The sequence below is a fragment of the Salmo salar genome, chromosome ssa06, assembly GCF_905237065.1.
Source record: "Salmo salar chromosome ssa06, Ssal_v3.1, whole genome shotgun sequence".
Classification (NCBI taxonomy): Eukaryota; Metazoa; Chordata; class Actinopteri; order Salmoniformes; family Salmonidae; genus Salmo; species Salmo salar.
The window spans coordinates 29,999,037-30,023,397 of NC_059447.1; the positions used below are offsets into that span (position 1 = coordinate 29,999,037).

At 44.9% G+C, this 24,361-nt stretch overlaps 1 pseudogene; it reads left to right on the forward strand.

Annotated features, from left to right (window-relative positions):
* The first annotated feature begins 11,261 nt into the window (after window positions 1-11,261).
* Window positions 11,262-18,558, forward strand: LOC106606984 (uncharacterized; annotated as a pseudogene).
* Window positions 18,559-24,361: the final 5,803 nt, after the last annotated feature.

The window sequence follows — 24,361 nt, forward strand, 5'->3', positions numbered from 1 at the left end:
GCCTCCAGTGATGATCCATGGCACAAAACCTCCAGTGATGATCCATGGCGCGGAACCTGTAGTGATGATCCATGGCACAGAGCCTGCAGCGACGGTCCCCAGTCCGGATCTACAGAGTTGCTCTCCAGTCCAGAGCCTCCAGCGACGCTCTCCAGCCCGGAGCCTCCAGCAACGCTCTCCAGTCCGGAGCCTCCAGCGACGCTCCCCAGTCCGGAGCCTCCAGTGATGCTCCCCAGTCCGGTGCCTCCAGCGACGCTCCCCAGTCCGGAGCCTCCAGCGACGGTCTGCAGCCCAGAGTCTTCAGCGACGGTCTGCAGCCCCGAGTCTTCAGCGATGGTCTGCAGCGGCGATCTGCAGCACCAAGACTTCAGCGGCGGTCTGCAGCCCAGAGTCTTCAGCGGCGGTCTGCAGCCCAGAGTCTTCAACGGCGGTCTGCAGCCCAGAGTCTTCAGAGGCGGCCTGCAGCCCAGAGTCTTCAGCGGCGGTCGGCAGTTCAGAGCCTCCGGCGATGATCCACGGTCTGGTTCCTCCGGCGACACAGAAGCGGGGGGATCAGCAGGCGGTGTGGGGGCTACGCCCCGAACCAGAGCTGCCGCCAAGTATAGATGCCCACCCGGACCCTCCACTATAGGTTCAGGTTTGCGGCCGGGAGTACTGTCACGCCCTGACCTGAGAGAGAGGGTTTGTTTCTCTATGTGGTTAGGTCAGGGTGTGGGGTGGGCATTCTATGATATACATTTCTTTGTTTTGAGCCGAGTATGGTTCCTAATCAGAGGTAGCTGTCTATCGTTGTCTCTGACTAGGAATCATCCTTAGGCAGCCTTTCCCCAGCTGTAGTTGTGGGATCTTAATTTTGTACTGCTTGTTAAGCCTACAAGACGTTACGGTCGTATTCATTTGTTCCTTTTGTTTGTAGTGTTCTAAGGTAAATTAATACTACATTGAACATATTACCACGCTGCGCTTTGGTCCACTCCTTTTGACGATCGTGACAGGTCACCCCCAAAGCCAGTTCCTCCTTTGGCCGTCTCTCCTTCCAGTTCTCTGCTGCCAATGACTGGAACGAACTACAAAAATCTCTGAAACTGGAAATACTTACAGTGAGGGAAAAAAGTATTTGTTCCCCTGCTGATTTTGTACGTTTGCCCACTGACAAAGAAATTATCAGTCTATAATTTTAATGGTAGGTTTATTTGAACAGTGAGAGACAGAATAACAACAACAAAATCCAGAAAAACGCATGTCAAAAATGTTATAAATTGATTTGCATTTTAATGAGGGAAATAAGTATTTGACCCCCTCTCAATCAGAAAGATTTCTGGCTCCCAGGTGTCTTTTATACAGGTAACGAGCTGAGATTAGGAGCACACTCTTAAAGGGAGTGTATTAGTCTATTACTTCAGCCATGTTTAGTTTATTAAATTGGAAGATATCAATTGTGTTCATGGTCACAGCTCTATCGCAAATGTATCATTCTCCACATTTAATGTCAATTTCATTGTGGACTTTTCTCTGAAATGAGATATTGGCCTATCAGGGGCTAGTCTACCTGCAACTAGCTCAACAAACCATGGCAAAGTTGAATTGCAATTATAAACCCAGATTTTAGTCGGTCGCCTATGCCAATTGACTTAACAAGTCAATCTCGTAAATAGGCAATATATAATTGTTTGCAGAGGCGACCCATCATTCAGGGCAGGGGGGTCAGAGCCCCACCTGTTTATAGCCCCACATTTTTAGCAAAAAAATTATAATACAAAAAATATGTTTTGAGGGGGTGTCATGACGTTGCCCTCTTTAGGTACAGCGAGCACTATTCCCCCCCTCCCTCTGCACCAGCCCTTTTCTATGCACCATCCCCCTACCTCTGTCTCCCACACCCAGGCTGCTGTGGTCAGAAGAGGTCGTAAATTCCTATAGAAGATCCTGCCTCATGGCCAGACAGTATAGAGAGAGTGAGTTTTCATAGAGAGAACAAAGGAATTTCTTCCACCTCACCGAACTTGACAACTGAACAATATTCAGGTTCTGGAGAAGGTATTAAAGATCGGTGAAGAATCCAGCTACGAACTGGTCTGTTTGGTACAATTTTGTGAAACTCATGGGAGACAATACGGCCACATTACCATAACGCTGTTTAGACAATAGCCTCAGTTATGAGGCGTACATCTAATTGTTGTATAAGATGAATGAGTGAGGATGATACTGTTTGTGAAATTGTGTAATGTGATTTTGGACTGTTTAATGAAGGAAACTCAAATTCCCTAAAAAGTTTCACTAAGTCATTGGCACACCCCCAGGGGCACAGACAGGACCTGGCGTCATGAGACAGCCTTTCGATGTTCCTGGGTTTTCCCACTTCAGACCAGCTTACCTCGATAACGAGAGGTCAAGGTTTGAGAGGAGACCAAGCTTACCTCAATTACGAGATGGCTAAAGGTTGCAGACCAAGCATTTCTCTTGCTGAACTTTTAACCATACCACGTGGTTAAACTCTTAGACTATCGATACCGACAGAATAAGAACAAGTCTTTGATATTAATTACTAGTCTGCAGCTAGGAATTCGGTATCATTGAACGCGAAGACCGACAACCGCCGAAACATCTATTCTATAACGACATGAATGAATGTCACTCTGAACTATCCATTCTAACCACGAGAGAGAGAGAGAGAGAGAGAGAGAGAGAGAGAGAGAGAGAGAGAGAGAGAGAGAGAGAGAGAGAGACTTTTTGACTTTTTGTCTTTCTTTACTGAAACATTCTCATTTCATTTAAAACTCACCACCCAACCTCCCCCTTAAAAATAAAACCAAAAATACATCCTGTAATGCATACATGTACCATACTCGCCTTTCCAGCAACCACATGATACAAGCCAACATCACAATACTCAAGACAATACCCACTCCTACAACCGTATATCCAAAACATCTTCCCCAGCTATACAGACAGCCCCCCCAACACACCATATCTCCTGAAACATCTCTACACTTTTTATCATTTTATAGAACTCAAACTCAACCCTAAGGCGCGCAGAGACCATCCCATTAAACAATAATAAAGGGTCTGTTATCCCCCCACCTTTGACCCTGTTCCTCCTTGTTAGCCAAATAGCTAACTTTGCCTGAGCAAACAGAAAATTCAACAAAACACATTTTTCCTTCTCCTTACTTGAATACCTGTATCCCATTATGAACACCCCAACAGTAAAGACCACCCCCAACCTCTCACACAGACATTCCAACAGAGACATTAATGGCATTAATCTGGTGCACACAGAAAACACATGAATCACAGTTTCTTTCATTTTACAGAAAGGACACTCCTGCCCGACTCCCGGTTCAACCCGTGCCAACCAGCTGTTAGTGGCCAGGGCTCCATGTAGAACCCTCCACTGGAGGTCCCCTGACCTCTTTGGTACTGGGGGTTTGTAGAGCCCCCTCCATCTAAAACCCACCATACTCTCCACCCCACATACCCCCTGCCACTGATGTGCCTTCACTCCTGTTAGGCTCCTAATGTTCCTCACCTTAACACAGAGGTTGTAGAGGGCTTTACCTCCCACCCCTTCAAACTCCCCCAGGCTCGGAGTGTTAAAATCTAACAAGTCCTCCAGACCCCCTTGCCAGTCTCCAGTCTCTGCCGTCACCTGCAGTGGCGGAAACATTGGTGGCCCCTCTCCCTTTGGCTGCTCAAACATCCCCCTTACCGGCTCAGACAGTGCCTCCTGGACCTCCTCCAGGAATCTCTCCAGCAGCCTAAGAGACGTTATTCCTGTTTGCTGTGCCAAGACTTCCGGGCTTTTCCACCCCTCCTCTCCCAGGAGTCTCAAGTCACCCAGCCTTTTTACACCCCCTGCCATCAGTTGCCTCTGCAGGGTGGCCGACTGGACCGATCTCAAAGGGATGGCTGGGTTGTGGAAGATAGGCTCCTCCCACACCCACAGCCCAGGCTCCACACCCCCTTCTCGTGTGTGCCTTAGCAGCTGCCAGGCCCTCAGCACCGCAGAGTAAAAATCTGAGAGACCTGCTGTACTCAGCCTCTCCAGCTTCATGAGGAACAGCTGCCGGTCCAACCCTAAATCTCCAGCTCTCCTCAGCAGCGCGCATGCTGGTTCCCTCCAGCCAACATCAGTATGGTACAGCAGTCTCTGTGCCGCCTTTAGCCGGAAAGCAGCCATCCTGCTCTCCAGTTCCACCAGGCCCTGTCCTCCTTCGTGGACGGTCATATACAACACTGCCGCCCTCAGCCAGTGATGGCCCGACCAGAAGAAGTCCACCAGCTTGCGTTGCAGGTCTGCAAGCAGACCGGCGGGGGGGTTGAGGACAGCCAGTTTATGCCACAGGGAAGATGCCACCAGGTTGTTAATTATCAGCACCCTCCCTCTATATGACACTTGGGACAGGAGCCACCTCCACCTGGCCAGTCTTGACACCACTGCCTGTGACAGCCCCTCCCAGTTCTTCCTGACCCACCTCTCCGAGCCCAGGTACACCCCCAACACTTTAAGCCCTTCACAACCCCACTGCAAACCCCCTGGAAGCAGAGGAGGAGCCCTATCCCCCCATGCCCCACATAACAGAGCTTTGCTCTTGCCCCAGTTTACCTTAGCTGATGAAGCTCCCTCGTACACCTTCAGACTGGTCTCCAGTGCCTGCATATCCTTACCATCCCTGACCATCACAGAAACATCATCTGCATATGCTGACACTGCTATGCCTGTCACCACACCCATACCTGTCCAGCACACTCCCTGCAGTCTCCTGCGTAGCAGGCCTAAAAAAGGCTCAATGGCTAATGTGTATAACTTCCCAGATAGAGGGCATCCTTGTCTAATGCCCCGTCTCACCCAGACTGGCCTACTGAGCCCCCCTCCCACCTTAACCATACATGATGCCCCAGCATACAACAGCTTCACACAGGTCAAAAAACTCCTCCCAAACCCAAACACAGACATCACATTAAACAGATATTCATGGTCCACTCTGTCAAAAGCCTTCTCTTGATCTAAAGAGACCAGTCCAAAGTTCACATTAGAACCTCTCGACAAGTCCAACATGTCCCTAATTAAGAACAGGTTGTCCGTGATTGAGCGTCCCGGTACACAATATGTTTGGTCCTTATGTACTATCGAGTCCAAGTGGGACTTCAGTCTGTTAGAGAGGACCTTGGCAAATATCTTGTAGTCCGCACAGAGCAATGCCACAGGCCTCCAGTTCTTAAGTTCACACAAGTCCCCTTTTTTGGGCAGGAGAGTCAGAGCCACCCGACGGCAGCTCATCGGCAACTCTCCTACCCCGACGCATTCACGCAACACGCAAAATAAGTCCTGTCCAATTATTCCCCAGAATTTTTTATAAAACTCCACTGGGAGTCCATCGACCCCCGGTGCACGACCGGGGGACATCTGGGTTACGGCCTCTGCCAGTTCATGGGACAACAGAGGAACGTCCAAATCGTCCCTCTGTGCCAGAGAGAGTTTAGGGAGTTCTGTGAACAAGACCTGAGCACACAAAGGATCACACTCTTTTGCCCTATACAATTCAGTATAAAACTCCACAGTCCGCTCCCGCATCTCACCCACCACAGAGGTCACCCGCCCATCAGACAGCCGTAGACAATGCATACCCTTGGCTTCACTGCTCTGTCTTTCCAAACCAAAGAAGAAGGAGCTGGGAGCATCCATCTCCTTGAGCATGGAGAATCTAGCTCTTACAAGTGCTCCCTTTGCTTTAACCTGGAAAAAACTGCCCAGGTCCCTGCGTAATTCAGCTAAATTAGCCTGGAGGCCTACATTGCCTTGCCCCACCATCTCTACCTCCATCTCACTAATACACCGCTCTAGTTCCCCCAATACTCTCCTAGCCTCTGAGGATGAGAGAGCTGTGTATTGTTGAGAGAAAAGCCGAATTTGGACTTTCCCCACATCCCACCATTGGCTCAGAGACTCATACTCCTCTATTTGCTGCCTCCACCTTTCCCAGAAGGTCTGGAAACCTGCGCAAAAAGTGGCATCTTGTAAGAGCTTTACATTGAATTTCCAATAGGATGCCTGCCGGGGCCCTGGTGAAATAGACAGCCGAGCCATGGTTATGTGATGATCGAAAAACCCCACCGGGAGAATGGTAGCGCCCAACAGCCTATTGCTCCGATTCCTAGACATATAAAACCGATCAAGTCGGGCTGCACTCACCCTAGCCCCAAAAACCTTCACCCATGTGTACTGTCTTGTGTTCGGATGTTTAGTTCTCCAAACATCCACTAAGTCGAACTGATTAATAATGTCCCTTAACACTCCCACTGAATGAGGCTCTTCCCCATTTCTGTCTTTTGTAAAATCCATTGTGCAGTTCCAGTCCCCTCCGACCACCAGTGTCTCCTCAGGCGCTACCTGTGAGAGTTCCTGTCTAAGACTCCCAAATAGAACCCCTCTTTCTCTCCCTGTGTTAGGCGCATACACATTTATAAAGACAAAACCCATGTTGTTAATTTCTGCTTTAACAACAAGGAGCCTACCCCTACACACCTCCTTTGAGGAGCACATTTTTACAGACAGACCCGGTGCAAAAAGGACTGCCACTCCTGCACTAAGATTTGTCCCATGGCTCAACACACTTGCCCCTTTCCACCAGAGCCCCCAATCGACTTCATTCAACACATCACTATGTGTCTCCTGCAGAAACAACACCTGTACTTTTTTTTGTTTTACATATTCACCCAACACACTCATCTTTCCCGCATCTCTGGCGCCATTTATATTGAGCGAGCCTACCCGTAGAGTCTCCATAAGAAGTGGGAGAAAAGCCAGCAGAGAAAAAAGACCAATAGCAAAGCTCAAAAACCCCAGTGTCAGAAAGAAAGTATACATCTAAACAGTGTCCGAAGGTAAACCCTTACGCACTGTTGTGACCCACTTCCTCAACCTAAACCGTTTCCTGGGTGAGAGGACACCATGCCCCTCATTTTTCACAGCATGTTGTACTGATCGTACAAACTTTCTTGAATCAGGGAAAAACGCCTCAAGATTAACTTTTTTCCCCTTGGTCTCATTCAGGAACCTTGTCAGTTCTCTCAACGTGTACTTAGACCCCTCTGCTTGACTTGCTGTCAGCTCCGGGCCTATTGAAGAGGAGTCTGAAAAAAATATCTCCTCATCCTCTTCCTCAGACTCACTTTCCTCCTCATCTCCATCTCCCACCCTGACCACCTGCTCTTCCTCTCTGGTCATGGCATCCCCCACAGCAACAGGCAAAATGTCCATTGTGCCTTTAACCACACCCTTTTTCCTTTTCCGCTTGGCACCCTCCTCCTCCCCCCCTAGTCTCTTACACTTCCCCACTATACTCTCCTCATCCACTAGCATAACCTGACTAGACCTAGCATCCTCTACACCACCCTCCATAGCATGACTAGGCCCAGCATCATTTACACCATCCTCCATATCATAGCTAAGCCCAGCCTCAGCTACCCCACCATCTCTAGCCTGACTAGGCTTAGCCTCCACTACCCCACCATCTCTAGCCTGACTAGACCCAGCCTCCGCTACACCACCATCTCTAGCCTGACTAGACCCAGCCTCCACTACACCACCATCTCTAGTCTGACTAGACCCAGCCTCCTCTACCCCACCATCTCTTGCCTTACTAGACCCAGCCTCAGCTACCCCACCATCCCTGGTATGACTAGGCCCAGCCTCTGCTGTCTGCATCTCATTTCCCCCTGCACTTTGACCTCGATTTCCCCCACCGGCGCTTGTACCCTCACTTTGTCTATGGCCTTTATGTGGGCACGCAAAGCTCTTATGCCCCAAATCCCCACACTCAAAACACCGTAGACTGTCTGTGCTGGCAAACCCTGCATAGAGCCCCTCCCCATGCCTCACTTTAAAATGCACATTTAGCTGTTGCTCATTGTTGTTCAGAAACATAAACACTTGCCTCCGGAACGAAACAACGTGCTTAACAGCAGCTGCCTGAAAACCTGCCGACAGTACACGAAACCCGCTAGCAAACTTACCAAAACGACTCAGCTCTTTCCTGATTTGATCGTCCGTAATAAACGGAGGTAAATTTGCAACAACTACTCTTCTCGAAGGGGTAGAAAGAGGTAAAACTGGCACCAACACATCCCTTACAAATATTCCGCTAGCAATTAGCCTACCAACCAAATTTTCTCTTTTCATGAACACCACCACCGCTTTGTTCATTCTAGAAGCAGAATGTATAAATTCAGCTCCTACCTGTTCGCCGACCGCGAGCAGAACCTCCTCCACCTTAACTCCATTCTCAGGAACACACCTGAATCCATGCCGTATCGACAGCGTCTCCTCCGCGCTAGGCTGAGAAGCCATCGCGCATACCACACCTTGCAAACCCCAGAAACCTTACTCTGTCTTCTTCCACCCTAACTCTGAAAAAAAACGGTGGATACCGCTAAAACAAATATTGCATTAACCCTCCACCATAGAAAATAAAATGTAAGAAAAAGATCAAGAAAAGAGTCTAGAAAGTTAGTTAGGCCAGAGTCCTCCGCACCAAACACTCAAACTCCAAAAAACTCCCAGCATGCAGAGAGAGAGAGAGAGAGAGAGAGAGAGAGAGAGAGAGAGAGAGAGAGAGAGAGAGAGAGAGAGAGAGAGAGAGAGAGAGAGCGGACAAGCTCTCCAGCAGAAACAAACTTTTCAACAGAGATCCCGACAACACACTGAGCGTAAATATATATATATTGATTGCAATTATTCCCGAATGAGTGAGCGTTCATGTGCAAAGGATTAGCATTTCAATTGTTATAATTATCAACTCTGTAGTGCCTCCTCAGCTGACCCCCACTCCCCTTTTGTCTAACAAGCCGCCATGCCGGTTTAGCCCACTAGGGCACATTCTATAATTTCCTTGTAACCATATCTACTGTTTGTTATGCATTTCTGTGAATTACCTAGTTAGTAAATAAATGATTTTAAGACAATTTATGTATGGATGACTCATAGTGAAGACTGGGTTCTTGCAGATAACCAACAATTTACGACGTTTGGAATGAGACTAACGTGAGGTAAATAATAATTCATTAATTCGAAGACTAATTGATCAGATATATTAGGAAAATTATAACTTTGTAATCTGAATATTTTCCTTGGTGCCCCAACTTCCTAGTTAATTACAGTTACATGATTAATCAGTTTAATTGGACTTTCAAAATCTTAGCTAGCAGTAATCAACATGAAACAAGTAGACAATCTACTGGCAAATCTTTTTTAATCCTTGTCATATGGGGCGGCATGTAGCCTAGTGGTTAGAGCGTTGGGCCCGTAACCGAAAGGTTGCTAGATTGAATCCCCGAGCTGACAAGGTAAAAATCTGTTGTTCTGCCCCTGAACAAGGCAGTTAACTCACTGTTCCTAGGCTGTCATTGTAAATAAGAATTTGTTCTTAACTGACTCGCTGCCAGACAAGGCTCCGCTGACAGGCAGGTGTAGCAGTGGTATAGTGCAATTAATGTATTGTTTAGTGTTGTGTAGTGGTTTTGCTGGCATGCATCCCGCTTTTTGTTGTTGTTGCTCCACCAAGATTTACATGCTAAAATCACCACTGATTGTTTTGTAGTCTTAACATCTGGCACATAATAATAGCACAATTGCCAGAAAATAGCTTAATATAATATTTTTTAAGTTTGTCCAAGTATTTATTGTACAGAGATTTCAAGATCCTCTGTCCAACGTCCATCACGCAAACTCTCCTCAAACTCTCCTGTTGGATTTATCTATAGTTATGCACATGCATAAGGACTCCATGAAAGTGCTAGCTACTGCCCTCATTCAATGCCATTTTGACTATGCTAGTACTTCCTGGTTTGGGGGCTTATCTAAACTTATGAAGGGGAAGCTCCAGATAGCCCAGAATAAGCTGATCAGGGTAGTATTGAAGGTGAGTCCACGTACTCACATAGGCAGGAGCTGCTTTCAGGAACTAAACTGGCTGCCTGTTGAGGCTAGGGTGTCCGAGATTAGACTAGGTTTGGTTTACAGGAGTATTTATGGTCCTGCGCCCAGATATCTAAGTGAGTTTACTTTCCTCGTGTTAGGGATGCACACAATCACAGCACCAGATCAGGTGTTGCTGATGTGTGCTTATACAGGTTCAGGAGTAATGCTGGGAAAGGTACTTTCTTGTATACTGGAGCATCAGAATGGAATGAGTTGCCTCTGCCTATAAAAACAATGTCCTCTCTGGACAGCTTTAAAAATAAAGTAAGAATATCTTTGTCTTCTGTGCCCATATGATTAACCCCTATGATGTAATGATGAGATAGATGTTTTTGTTTTATTATTTCACTGCCATACTGTGTTCGATCTTGTCTAGCCATCTTGTCTCAAGAGGACCACAATGGAAATAAGTCCCAGACTTTATAGTGTGTTATCCTCCATGATTTTATTCATGTGCATGTATGGCTTTTAAGTTTTATGTGTGTTTGTTTTGTAAAATGGTCGAATTAATAAACTAAACTAAAACATGCGCAAACTGGATTTATTTACGATTAGAAACTGGGTGGTTTGAGCCCTAAATGCTGATTGGTTGAACACCGTGGTATATCAGACCGTGTACCACTGGTATGACAATAAATTACTTTTTACTGTTCTAATTACGTTGGTAACGTGATTATAATAGCAATAAGTCACCACAGAGGTTTGTGGTATATGGCAACATATTCTTAAACATGAAAGAATTACTATTTTGATTGAAAACCAAATGTTGCTTCTTAGCCTAGGTCATTACAAATTGCGTCGATATTCCTTCTTAATTCGCTCCATAATGTTATGAAAAAAAGCTTGATTGGATAAATGTGGCAACTCCTCTCTTGCTGCAACATGTAGGTTAGTTTTCGGGGCCTGTGGGCAGGTTTTGACTGGTCATTGATCTAGTAATTTCAGCTGGACCTGGTAACCCTGCTCGTTTGGTACTTGGCTATTCCCCAGTCGAATTGAAGCATGTTGACCCATTTAAAGAGACTACATTTCAGTTTTGTCTGCGTGCAGTAGGGTCTTTGTCAAGGTGAGTGATGTTTAATAAATCTTTTTTTTTTTACACAAATGAAATGTTGTACTTCGAAAAGTATCTAAACATGTTTGCCCACCTGATTCTAAATTATTTCAGAAGAGAAATGTATACCTCGAATTTTCATGATTGTTGACTATTTGATCCACAGTTAATGGACATGACCAAGGCAATTAGAATTCAGTTCAGTAACAATATCAACCAAACCGGGAAATGTCAAAACGCGGGGAGAGCGCCATGTCACGGTGAGACTATTAATAACTGGGGGCAATAAATTACTGTGTTGTTGGATTACTTTACATAGACAACAGAGGGCAGTGTTGACAAAGAATCAAAGGTTTTCAATAAAGGCCATCCAATAAAATGTTAAAGTTGTATAGGCACTCTGTATCTCCAACTTTGTAATTTGATATACTGATTATCCTAAATTCAATAGTAAAGCTCCTATCTGAAGGGCCAGTGCATCTCAGACACCCTCAGCCACATTCACACAGTGAGGGAGTTCAGCGACAGGCATTCCAAATGGGCCCTTCAGAGGGAGACAGAACTGGAAATGATGAGGGACATCAAGGAGAGGGCAGACAGAATTGACCTTAAGTTCGACCATGTCCGTAACTCAGCGACCAAGGCCAAGGCGTTTGGGGAGTTCGTATGGAGCGGTCTGACTCAGGTGACTGCAGACAGTAGGCGTGAGGAGCTGGAGAAGGAGCTGGGAGCTGTACTAAAGGACACTCTGGGAGGCCTGGAGAAGCTGGATTACTTCCTGGATGCTGTGGAGTGTCTGGCGGTCACCTGTCTGTTGGTGTTTGAGGAGAACAGGTTCCTCTGTCTGCCTCAGGGGACAAGCCCTGCAAGTGTTCAGGCTGTCATCATTGCTGTCAGAATGGCCTGCCCTCTCCTCATCCATTTTAAGAGGGATGCTAAGGCCTTCTTTATGCCCAGCCTCCTCAATGTAGAGGTGCTGGCCTGCCAACTAGATAGATACATACAAATCAGCCAGCAGGTCTGTAAAAGGATGGAGAAGTGGTAAGTGGAGCTCCCATCACAATGTATTCAACATTAACTTATGTAATGCAATTTTTCCCTTCGAGATTACAGATCAGACCACAGCCTGATAGTTAACTTGGGTAAGATCCCACACACACTTTTAATATCAGCATTTCTATTATATTAGCATATTTTCCTTTCATTTTTATCCTTCCTTCTCAGATGTGTCATTTGACAAGGTTATTTTGCTTATGTGATCTAAAACTATATATATATTTACCCTTTATTTAACCAGGTAGGCCAGTTGAGAACAAGTTCTCATTTGCAACTGCAAACTGGCCAGGATAAAGCAAAGCAGTGCGACAAAAACAACAACACCAAGTTACACATGGGATAAACAAACGTACAGTCAATAACACAATAGAAAAGTCTATATACAGTGTGTGCAAATGAAGTAAGGCGGTAAGGCAATAAATAGGCCAATAGTGGCAAAGTAATTACAATTTAGCAATTTACACTGGAGTGATATATGCAGATGAGGATGTGCAAGTAGAAATACTGGTGTGCAAAAGAGCAGAAAAACTAAAACAAATATGTGGATGAGGTAGGTAGTTGGTTGGATGGGATATTTACAGATGGCTGCTACAGCTGCAGTGATTGATATAATTCAAATGCCACATAATAATGTAATGAATATCATTTCATGTTGAAATGAATATTCATTGTTACAGTAGCTCAATCAGTCAAATTATGTTAAAAAAAAGGAATGACATCCCTGTGGTCAACCTTGGTGCTGATGTGAGTGAAGAGTCCATACAAAATATGCTCCAACATTTGAATCAGCTGAGTGATATCAGGTAGGTTATTCCGCCATGGTTTAGTTCTTCTCTTAAAACTTATGTTGACATTTTTAACAAGATTCAAGAACTATTCTATTGGAATACAGTAAATAGACATCTTCCGCCTCTGTCAGGATCGACCAAATCAAATCAAATTGTATTTGTCACATTCGCCGAATACACCAGGTGTAGACTTTACTCGTGAAATCCTTACTTACAAGCCCTTAACCAACAATGCAGTTTTAAGAAAATAGAGTTAAGAACATATTTACTAAATAAACAAAAGAAAATATTAAAAAAGAAAATAACACTATAAAATACAATAATGAGGCTATTTACAGGGGGTACCGGTACCGAGTCAATGTGCGGGGGTACAGGTTAGTCAATGTAATTTTTACATCTAGGTAGGGGAAAAGTGACTATGCATAGATATTTGGACCTAGACTTGGCTCTCTGGTACCTCTTACCGTGCGGGACCAAAGAGAACAGTCTATGACTTGGGTGACTGGAGTCTTTGACAATTTTTTGTGCCTTCCTTTGACACCGCCTAGTATATAGGTCCTGGATGGCAGGAAGCTTGCCCCCAGTGATGTACTGGGCTATACGCACTACCCTCTGTAATACGGTCGGATGCCGAGCAGTTGCCATACTAGGATGTTCTCGATGGTGCAGCTGTAGAACGTTTTGAGGATCTGGGGACCCATTCCAAATTTTTCAGTCTCCTGAGGGGGAAAAGGCGTTGTCGTGCCCTCTTCACGACTTTCTTGGCATGTTTGGACCATGATAGTCTGTTGGTGATGTGGACACCAAGGAACTTGAAACTCTCGATCCGCTCCACTACAGCCCCGTCGATGTTAATGGGGTCGTGTTCGGCCCTCCTTTTTCTGTGGTCCACAATCATCTCCTTTGTATTGCTCATGTTGAGGGAGAGGTTGTTGTCCTGGCTCCACACTGCCAGGTCTCTGACCTGCTCCCTATAGGCTGCCTCATCGTTGTCGGTGATCAGGCCTACCACCGTTGCTGATGGCACAAACTTAATTAATCTAACCCCATTGTCCGATTTCAAAAAGGCTTTACAGCAAAAGCAAAACATTAGATTATGTCAGGAGAGTACCCTGCCAAAAATAATCACACAGCCATTTTCAAAGCAAGCATATATGTCACAAAAAACAAAACCACAGCTAAATGCAGCACTAACCTTTGATGATCTTCATCAGATGACACTCCTAGGACATTATGTTATACAATACATGCATGTTTTGTTCAATCAAGTTCATATTTATATCAAAAAACTGCTTTTTACATTAGCATGTGATGTTCAGAACTAGCATACCCACCGAAAACTTCCAGTGAATTTACTAAATTACTCATGATAAACGTTGACAAAATACATAACAATTAATTTAAGAATTATAGATACAGAACTCCTTTATGCAAACGCTATGTCAGATTTAAAAATAGCTTTTCCGCAAAAGCACATTTTGCAATATTCTGAGTACATAGCTCGGCCATCACAGGTTAGCTAATTTGACACCCACCAAGTTTGGGGCTCACTAAACTCAGAATTACTATTAGAAAAATTGGATTACCTTTGCTGTTCTTCATCAGAATGCACTCCCAGGACTTCTACTTCAACAACAAATGTTGTTTTGGTTCCAAATAATCCATAGTTATATCCAAATACCTCTGTTTTGTTCGTGTGTTCAGGTCACTATCCGAAGGGTAACGCGCGAGCGCATTTCGTGACAAAAAATATCAAAATATTCCATTACCGTACTTAGAAGCATGTCAAACGCTGTTTAAAATACATTTTTATGCTATTTTTCTCGTAAAATAGCGATAATATTCCAACCGGGCAACGTTGTATTCATTCAAAGACTGAAAGAAAAAAATTGAGAAGTCTCGTGAACGTGCCTCTCAGTCTCACTGTCCCCAGGCTGACCACTTACAAACTCTGCTGCTGTACTTTGCCCAGAGACAGCAGACACCCCATTCCACTTTCTGGCGGCTTTAGAGAGCCAATGGAAGCCTTAGAAAGTGTCACGTTACAGCACAGATGCTGTATTTTCGATAGAGATGTAACAGAAGGACAAGAAATTGTCAGACAGGGCACTTCCTGTATGGAATCTTCTCAGGTTTTGGACTGCCATATGAGTTCTGTTATACTCACAGACACCATTCAAACAGTTTTAGAAACTTTCGAGTGTTTTCTATCCAAATCTACTAATTATATGCATATTCTCGTTTCTGGGCAAGAGTAGTAACCAGTTTAAATCGGGTACATTTTTTATCCGGACGTGAAAATACTGCCCCCTAGCCCCAACAGGTTAATGATGGTGTTGGAGTCGTGCTTGGCCATGCAGTCGTGGGTGAACAGGGAATACAGGAGAGGACTAAGCACGCACCCCTGAGGGACCCTGTGTTGAGAATCAGCGTGGAAAATGTGTTGTTGCCTACCCATACCACCTGTGGGCAGTCCGTCAGGAAGTCCAGGATCCAATTGCAGAGGGAGGTGTTTAGTCCCAGGGACCTTAACTTAGTGATGAGCTTTGTGGGCACAATGTTGTTGAATGCTGAGCTGTAGTTAATGCACAGCATTCTCACATAGGTGTTCCTTTTGTCCAGGTGGGAAAGGGTAGTGTGGAGTGTGATTGAGATTGCATTATCTGTGGATCTGTTGGGGCGGTATGCAAATTGGAGTTGGTCTAGGGCTTCCTGGATGATGGTGTTGATGTGAGCCATGACCAGCCTTTCAAAGCACTTCATGGATACCGACGTGAGTGCTACGGGGTGGTAGTCATTTAGGCAGGTTACCTTCGCTTTCATGGGCACAGGGACTATGGTCATCTGTTTGAAACATGTAGGTATTACAGACTCAGTCAGGGAGAGGTTGAAAATGTCAATGAAGTACCTTGGCAGTTGGTCCGTGCATGCTGTGTACATTTCCTGGTAATCCGTCTGGCCCTGCAGCCTTTTGAATGTTGACCTGTTTAAAGGTCTTGCTCGCATCGGCTACGGAGAGCGTGATCACAAAGTCATCCGGAACAGCAGGTGCTCTCATGCATGCTTCAGTGTTGCTTGCCTAGAAGCGAGCATAAAAGGCATTTAGCCCGTCTGGTAGGCTCGCGTCACTGGGCAGCTTGCGGCTGGGTTTCCCTTTGTAGTCTGAAGTAGTTTGCAAGCCCTGCCACATCCGACGAGCGTCAGAGCCGGTTTAGTAGGATTCAATCTTAGTCCTGTATTGATGCTTTGCCTATTTGATGGTTCTTCTGAGGGCTTAGTGGGATTTCTTATAAGCGCCCGGATTATTGTCCCTCTCCTTGAAAGCGGCAGCTCTAGCCTTTAGCTCGGTGCGGTGTTGCCTGTAATCCATGGCTTCTGATTGGGATATGTACAGTATGTACGGTCATTGTGGGGATGACGTGGTCGATGCACTTATTGATGAAGCCAGTGACTGAAGTGCTATACTCCTCATTGCCATTGGATGAATCCCAGAACATATTCCAGTCTGTGCTAGCAAAACAGTCTTGTAGTGTGGCATCCACGTCATCTGACCACTTTCGTATTGAGCGAGTCACTGGTACTTCCTCCTTTAGTTTTTGATTGTAAGCAGGAATCAGGAGGATAGAATTATGGTCAGATTTTCATAAAGGAGGGCCAGGGAGAGCTTTGTATGTGTCTCTGTATGTGGAGTAAAGGTGGTCTAGAGTTTTTTGGTATTTTCTCTGGTTGCACATGTGACATGCTGGTAGAAATGAGGTAAAACTGATTTAATTTTGCCTGCATTAATGTCCCCGGCCACTAGGTGCGCCGCTTCTGGATGAGCATTTTCTTGTTTGCTAAAGGCCTTATACAGCTCGTTCAGTGTGGTTGTTGTGCCAGTGTCGGTTTGTGGTGGTAAATAGACGGTTACGAAAAATATAAATGAAAACTCTCATGGTAGATAGTGTGGTCTACAGTTTTTCATGAGGTACTCTACCTCAGGCAAGCAATACCTCGAGACCACGTAATATTAGACATTGCGTACCAGCCGTTATTGACAAATAGACATACATCAGCCCCTTGTCTTACCGGACGCTGCTGTTCTGTCCTGCCGATGCACAGAAAACCCAGCCAACTGTATATTATCCGTGTCATCGTTCAGCAATGACTTTTATGTCCCGTTGGTAGGATAGTCCCAAACGGAGCTCATCAAGTTTAGGCTTCTAAACAGATTCTACCCCCAAGCCATAAGACTCCTGAACATCTAATCAAATGGCTACCCAGACTATTTGCATTGCTCCCCCCTTTTACTCCACTGCTACTCTCTGTTATTATCTATGCATAGTCAGTTTAATAACTCTACCTACATGTACATATTACCTCAATTACCTCAACTAACCGGTGCCCCCGCACATTGACTCTGGACCGGTACCCCCTGTATATAGTCTCGCTATTGTTATTTTACTGCTGCTCTTTAATTACTTGTTCCTTTTATTTCTTAATCTTATTTTTTAAACTGCATTGTTGACTTGGGGCTTGTAAGTAAGCATTTCACTGTAAGGTCTACACCTGTTGTATTCGAAGCATGTGACTAATACAATTTGATTTGATTTGGGCCTTGTCTGGAAGCAACATTATATCCTTTGCGTCAGACTCATTAAAGAAAAAATCTTTATCCAGTTCGAGGTGAGTAATCACTGTTCTGAAGTCCAGAAGCTCTTTTCGGTCATAAGAGACAGTAGCATCAACATTATGTACAAAATGAGTTACAAACAATGCGAAAAAACACAAAATAGCACAATTGGTTAGGAGCCCGTAAAACGGCAGCTATCCCCTTTGGCACCATTCTCAGACTGACGTTCCTGTTCCAAAGGGCTGAACAGAGCATCACTGGGCTGTTCAGCCAGCGCCAACCCAGGATGGAGTAGTTCCTGCCGAGCTGGTGGAGAATGCTGTGCAACTGGCCAGGATGAAGCTTTGGGCTAAGATCTCCAGTGTGGCAGGCAGCTCAGTGGGGGTAGCTGGAGGGATCCTATCCATCGTGGGCTTAGCTCTGACCCCTGTCACTGCTGCAGCGTCACTGGCTCTCACCATTGCAGGGGTCAGCCTGGGGGTCACCAGTGGGGTCGTGGAGTCTCTCCAGGAGTGTCTGGAGGATGTGGCCAGGAATATGAAGCCCGTCCTGGGGCTGATTAGGGATGGTTGGAGCATGGAAGGTGATTGCCCCTACTGGGGCCATCGGATAAGGCATTTACTCCCTAGTTAACCGTTCCTCAGCTTTGAAGGCAGTGAATGTCCTTAGAAGAGAAGAGACGATCTCAAGCGCAGGTAAGTTGGCGCTCCAGGAAGGCAAAGCAGCACGAAACCTGCCCAAGCTAGCAGAGGACATCCTGGACATTGGACAGATAGCCCTCTCCAAGTCAGCACGGGCTGGTCTTATCACCCTTAACATCCTCTTCATTGGCCTGGATGTATTCTTCATCTGTAAAGACAGCATCAGCCTGGCCAAAGGCAGCAAGAGTGAGAGATCCCAGCTCATCCGTGCCAGATCAGCATTGTGGCGCACAGAGATGGACTCCTGGCAGAGGATCCATGACTCGCTGTGTAGAGGTCTATTAACATTAGAGAAAAGCCAGATCGTCCTGGAGCAGCCATGTTACCCTCTGGGGGAGAAGCTGAGAGGGAAAAATCGATGTGTATGACGCAGTAGGACAACATAAATGACTTAACAGTCTTTGAAGTTAGGGCCTCTCAAACATACTGTTCAGTGGCACTTAGAATGTTATCAATTAAAAATAGATGACACACTTTTTTCATTTTCATCAATCATTCTGTACACGAGTCTAATTTTATAATCAACTTTACAATTTAATGTTATAAGAAATAAAACAATCTGTTCAATTTAATGAAACGTATTCAGCTTGGCACTTTTTTTTAAAGTAGTCTGTTTTTAATATCATGGCCATATGTTCCCAAAATATGTGTTCGGTGTAGTCAAAATACTGAAAGTGAAATGTAATAATGTTTCTATGATTGTGTTGCTGACATGCACCTTCATACACAGAAGACTCATATTCCTCACTTCACTGGAAGTTGAAGACTTCTCACACAGGGACAGATCAAAATGTACTGGGGGGAGGGGCTTGTCCAACTGAAGGTGTCGTAAAAAAAGCATCCTCCCCAAAGTTACAAATATTTCCACATGACCCTCCCTTTGTACTGTAAAATAATTTCAACACCCTCCCCCCTCATATAATTAACTCAAAATCATTTTTACGACCACAAATAACAATATCTGTACCGAGCCTGTGTTTATAATCATGGGTATCGACTTTGCCACTTCAGCATGCTTTTGTGGCACAGTCAATGCCACGCAGGGCTACGGGCCAGAAGATTGAGGGTTGTCGTGGAAATTCTAACAGAAAGGAAGAGACTGTAGATCCTTCAAACAACAACCTTTTTAAATAAGATGTGAAAATCTGGAGCTGGTTAAAACAATCCCTCAAAAGTTAAGAACCCAACAAAGAATAGTTTTGTCTCGGCTTTTATAAGCTTAGTCTACGTGACAGTTTAGCAGGTGTGTAAGATCATGATGGGAATATAGCGTAAACAAGTGATAACGCCAGTTTTGTTACTCCTTTCTGCTGATAGAATTGTCACTGCTGCTCAAGCTAGCCTCTGTTCTATTCATATCTCCACACAGCTGTGCCCTTGAAATATACAAAAAGAACAGGATGGACCAAAAACTGGTCACAATCAATCACCAGCTTGGGGTGAATCAGATTTTCAAAATGTTTATACCGTATTCCTAATTACATCAAATATATGCAACAAATTTTCCACCAACAGGTTTCTTTGCCAATGACCACACAATCTATAAACAAAGCATACCGACTTCGGGCACTTCAATATCATGGTTTTCATTTTCAACACCACAATAAATAGACTACTGTATGTCAATCTAGACAAACAGAAAATACATCCCTGCCTAACTTGTAGGCTTACCCAGTATTGAAGGCTTGGCTTGACAATCTCAAAATGTCATTCACCTTTTTGATGTTTTGTAACAGATGTCTCTTTCCATTCCTCAATTGGCCGCTGCACAATTTGAATTGATTGATTTTATTTGTCAGTTAAAGAAATACATACTGTATACAGTGCATTTGGAATGTATTCAGACACCTTGACCTTTTCCACATTGTGTTACGTTAAAGCCTTATTCTAAAATTGATAAAATATATTTTTTTCTCATCAATCTACACACAATGCCCCACAATGACAAAGTAAAAACAGGTTTTTAGAAATGTTTGAAAATGTATTAAAATTCAAAACAAAAATACATTATTTACATAAGTGTTCAGAACCTTTGCTATGAGACTGAAAATTGAGCTCAGGTGCATCCTGTTTCCATTGATCATCCTTGAGATGTTTCTACAACTTAATTGGAGTCCACCTGTGGTAAATTCAATTGATTGGACATTATTTGGAATGGCACACACCTGTCTATGTAAGATCCCACAGTTGACAGTGCATGTCAGAGCAAAAACCAAGCCACGAGGTCGAAGGAATTGTCCGTAGAGTTCTGAGACAGGATTGTGTCGAGGCACAGATCTGGGGAATGGTATCAAAAAACGGCTGCATTATTGAAGGTCCCCAAGAACACAGTGGCCGCCATCATTCTTAAATGAAAGAAAAGCTGGCCTCCCGGCCAAACTGAGCAATCGGGGGAGAAGGGCCTTGGTCAGGGAGGGGACCAAGAACACGAAGGTCACTGACAGAGCTCCAGAGTTCCTCTGTGGAGATGGTTGTCCTTATGGAAGGTTCTCCCATCTGTGCAGCACTCCACCAATCAGGCCTTTATGGTAGAGTGGCCAGACGGAAGCCACTCCTCCGTAAAAGGCACATGACAGCCCGCTTGGTGTTTGCCAAAAGGCACCTAAAGGACTCAGATCATGAGAAATAAGATTCTCTGGTCTGATGAAACCAAGATTGAATTATTTGGACTGAATGCCAAGCGTCTTGTCTGGAGAAAAACTGGCACCATCTCTATGGTGAGGCATGGTGGTGGCAGCATCACACTGTCGGGATGTTTTTCAGCGGCAGGGACTGGGAGACTAGTCAGGATCGAGGAAAAGATAAACGGAGCAAAGTACAGAGAGATCCTTGATGAAAACCTGCTCCAGAGCGCTCGGGACCTCAGACTGGGGCAACGGTTCACCTTCCAATATGACTAAGACCCTAAGCACACAGCCAAGACAACACAGGAGTGATTTTGGGACAAATCTCTGAATGTCCTTGAATGGTCTAGCCAGAGCCTGGACTTGAACCCGATCGAACATCTCTGGAGAGACCTGAAAATAGCTGTGCAGTGATGCTCTCCATTCAACCTGACAAAGCTTGAGAGGCTCTGCAGAGAAGAATAGGAGAAACTCCCCAAATACAGGTGTGCCAAGCTTGTAGCGTCCTATCCAAGAAGACTCGAGGCTGTAATCGCTGCCAAAGGTGTTTCAACAAAGTACTGAGTAAAGGGTCTGAATACTTATGTAAATGTGATATTTCCGTTTTATTTTATTCATACATTTGCAATAAATTCTAGAAACGTGTTTTTGCTTTGTCATTATGGGGTATTGTGTGTAGATTGATGAGGAAGAAAAACTATTTAATCAATTTTAGAAGGAGAATGTAACCTAACAATATGTGAAAAAAGTCAAAGGGGTCTGAATACTTTCTGAATGCACTGTACAGTGCCTTGCAAAATTATTTATCCCCCTTGTTATTTTTCCTATTTGTTGCATTACAACCTGTAATTTAAATAGATTTTTATGTGGATTTCATGTAATGGACATTCACAAAATAGTCCATATTGGTGAAGTGAAATGGAACAAATAACTTAAAAGTGGTGCGTGCATATGTATTCACCCCCTTTGCTATGAAGCCCTAAATAACATCTGGTACAACCAATTACCTTCAGAAGTCACATAATTAGTTAAATAAAGTCCACCTGTGTGCAATCTAAGTGTCACATGATCTGTCACATGATCTGTCACACCTGTTCCAAAAGGCCCCAGAGTCTGCAACCCCACTAAGCAAGGGGCACCACCAAGTAAGTGGCATCACGAAGACCAAGGAGCTTTCCAAACAGGTCAAGAACAAAGTTGTGGAGAAGTACAGATCAGGGTTGGGTTATAAAAAAATATCCGAAACTTTGAACATCCCACGGAGCACCATTAAATCCATTATAAACAAATTGAAAGAATATGGCACCACGACAAACCTGCCAAGAGAGGGCCGCCAACCAAAACTCACAGACCAGGCAAGAATGGCATTAATCAAAGAGGCAACAAAGAGACCAAAGATAACCCTGAAGGAGCTGCAAAGCAATTGAGAATCTGTGGTATAACTTAAAGATTGCTATACACCAGCGGGACCCATCCAAGTTGAAGGAGCTGGAGCAGGTATGCCTTGAAGAATGGCCAAAAATCCCAGTGGCTAGATGTGCCAAGCTTAAAGAGACATATCCCAAGAGACTTGCAGCTGTAATTGCTGCAAAAGGTGTCTCTACAAAGTATTGACTTTGGGGGGTGAATAGTTATGCAGGCTCAAGTTTTCCGTTTTTTTTGTTTGTTAACGCAATAAAAAAATATTTTGCATCTTCAACGTGGTAGGCATGTTGTGTAAATAGAATTATATACTGCTCAAAAAAATAAAGGGAACACTTAAACAACACATCCTAGATCTGAATGAAAGAAATAATCTTATTAACTACTTTTTTCTTTACATAGTTGAATGTGCTGACAACAAAATCACACAAAAATAATCAATGGAAATCCAATTTATCAACCCATGGAGGTCTGGATTTGGAGTCACACTCAACATTAAAGTGGAAAACCAAACTACAGGCTGATCCAACTTTGATGTAATGTCCTTAAAACAAGTCAAAATGAGGTTCAGTAGTGTGTGTGGCCTCCACGTGCCTGTATGACCTCCCTACAACGCCTGGTCATGCTCCTGATGAGGTGGCGGATGGTCTCATGAGGGATCTCCTCCCAGACCTGGACTAAAGCATCCGCCAACTCCTGGACAGTCTGTGGTGCAACGTGGCGTTGGTGGATGGAGCGAGACATGATGTCCCAGATATGCTCAATTGGATTCAGGTCTGGGGAACGGGCGGGCCAGTCCATAGCATCAATGCCTTCCTCTTGCAGGAACTGCTGACACACTCCAGCCACATGAGGTCTAGCATTGTCTTGCATTAGGAGGAACCCAGGGCCAACCGCACCAGCATATGGCCTCACAAGGGGTCTGAGGATCTCATCTCGGTACCTAATGGCAGTCAGGCTACCTCTGACGAGCACATGGAGGGCTGTGCGGCCCCCCAAAGAAATGCCACCCCACACCATGACTGACCCACCGCCAAACCAGTCATGCTGGAGGATGTTGCAGGCAGCAGAACGTTCTCCACGGCGTCTCCAGACTCTGTCACGTCTGTCACATGTGCTCAGTGTGAACCTGCTTTCATCTGTGAAGAGCACAGGGCGCCAGTGACGAATTTGCCAATCTTTGTGTTCTCTGGCAAATGCCAAACGTCCTGCACGGTGTTGGGCTGTAAGCACAACCCCCACCTGTGGACGTCGGGCCCTCATACCACCCTCATGGAGTCTGGTTCTGACTGTTTGAGCAGACACATGCACATTTGTGGCCTGCTGGAGGTCATTTTGCAGGGCTCTGGCAGTGCTCCTCCTGCTCCTCCTTGCACAAAGGCGGAGGTAGCGATCCTGCTGCTGGGTTGTTGCCCTCCTACGGCCTCCTCCACATCTCTTGATGTACTGGCCTGTCTCCTGGTAGCGCCTCCATGCTCTGAACACTACGCTGACAGACACAGCAAACCTTATGCTACAGCTCACATTGATGTGCCATCCTGGATGAGCTGCACTACCTGAGCCACTTGTGTGGGTTGTAGACTCCGTCTCATGCTACCACTAGAGTGAAAGCACTGCCAGCATTCAAAAGTGACCAAAACATCAGCCAGGAAGCATAGGAACTGAGAAGTGGTCTGTGGTCCCCACCTGCAGAACCACTCCTTTATTGGGGGTGTCTTGCTAATTGCCTATAATTTCCACCTGTTGTCTATTCCATTTGCACAACAGTATGTGAAATTTATTGTCAATCAGTGTTGCTTCCTAAGTGGACAGTTTGATTTCACAGAAGTGTGATTGACTTGGAGTTACATTGTGTTGTTTAAGTGTTCCCTTTATTTTTTGGAGCAGTGTATAAACCCCCCCCAAAAAATCATTTTTAATTCCAAGTTGTAAGGCAGCAAAATAGGAAAAATGCCAAGGGAGGTGAATACTTTCACCAGCCACTGTATACACAAAGATGTTTTAAAGTGATCAAGATTGCATAATAAAGTCCGGGACTTATTTCCATTGTGGTCCCTATTTTTTTATATAAATACATACAGTACAAGTCAAAAGTTTGGACACACCTACTCATTCCAGGGTTTTT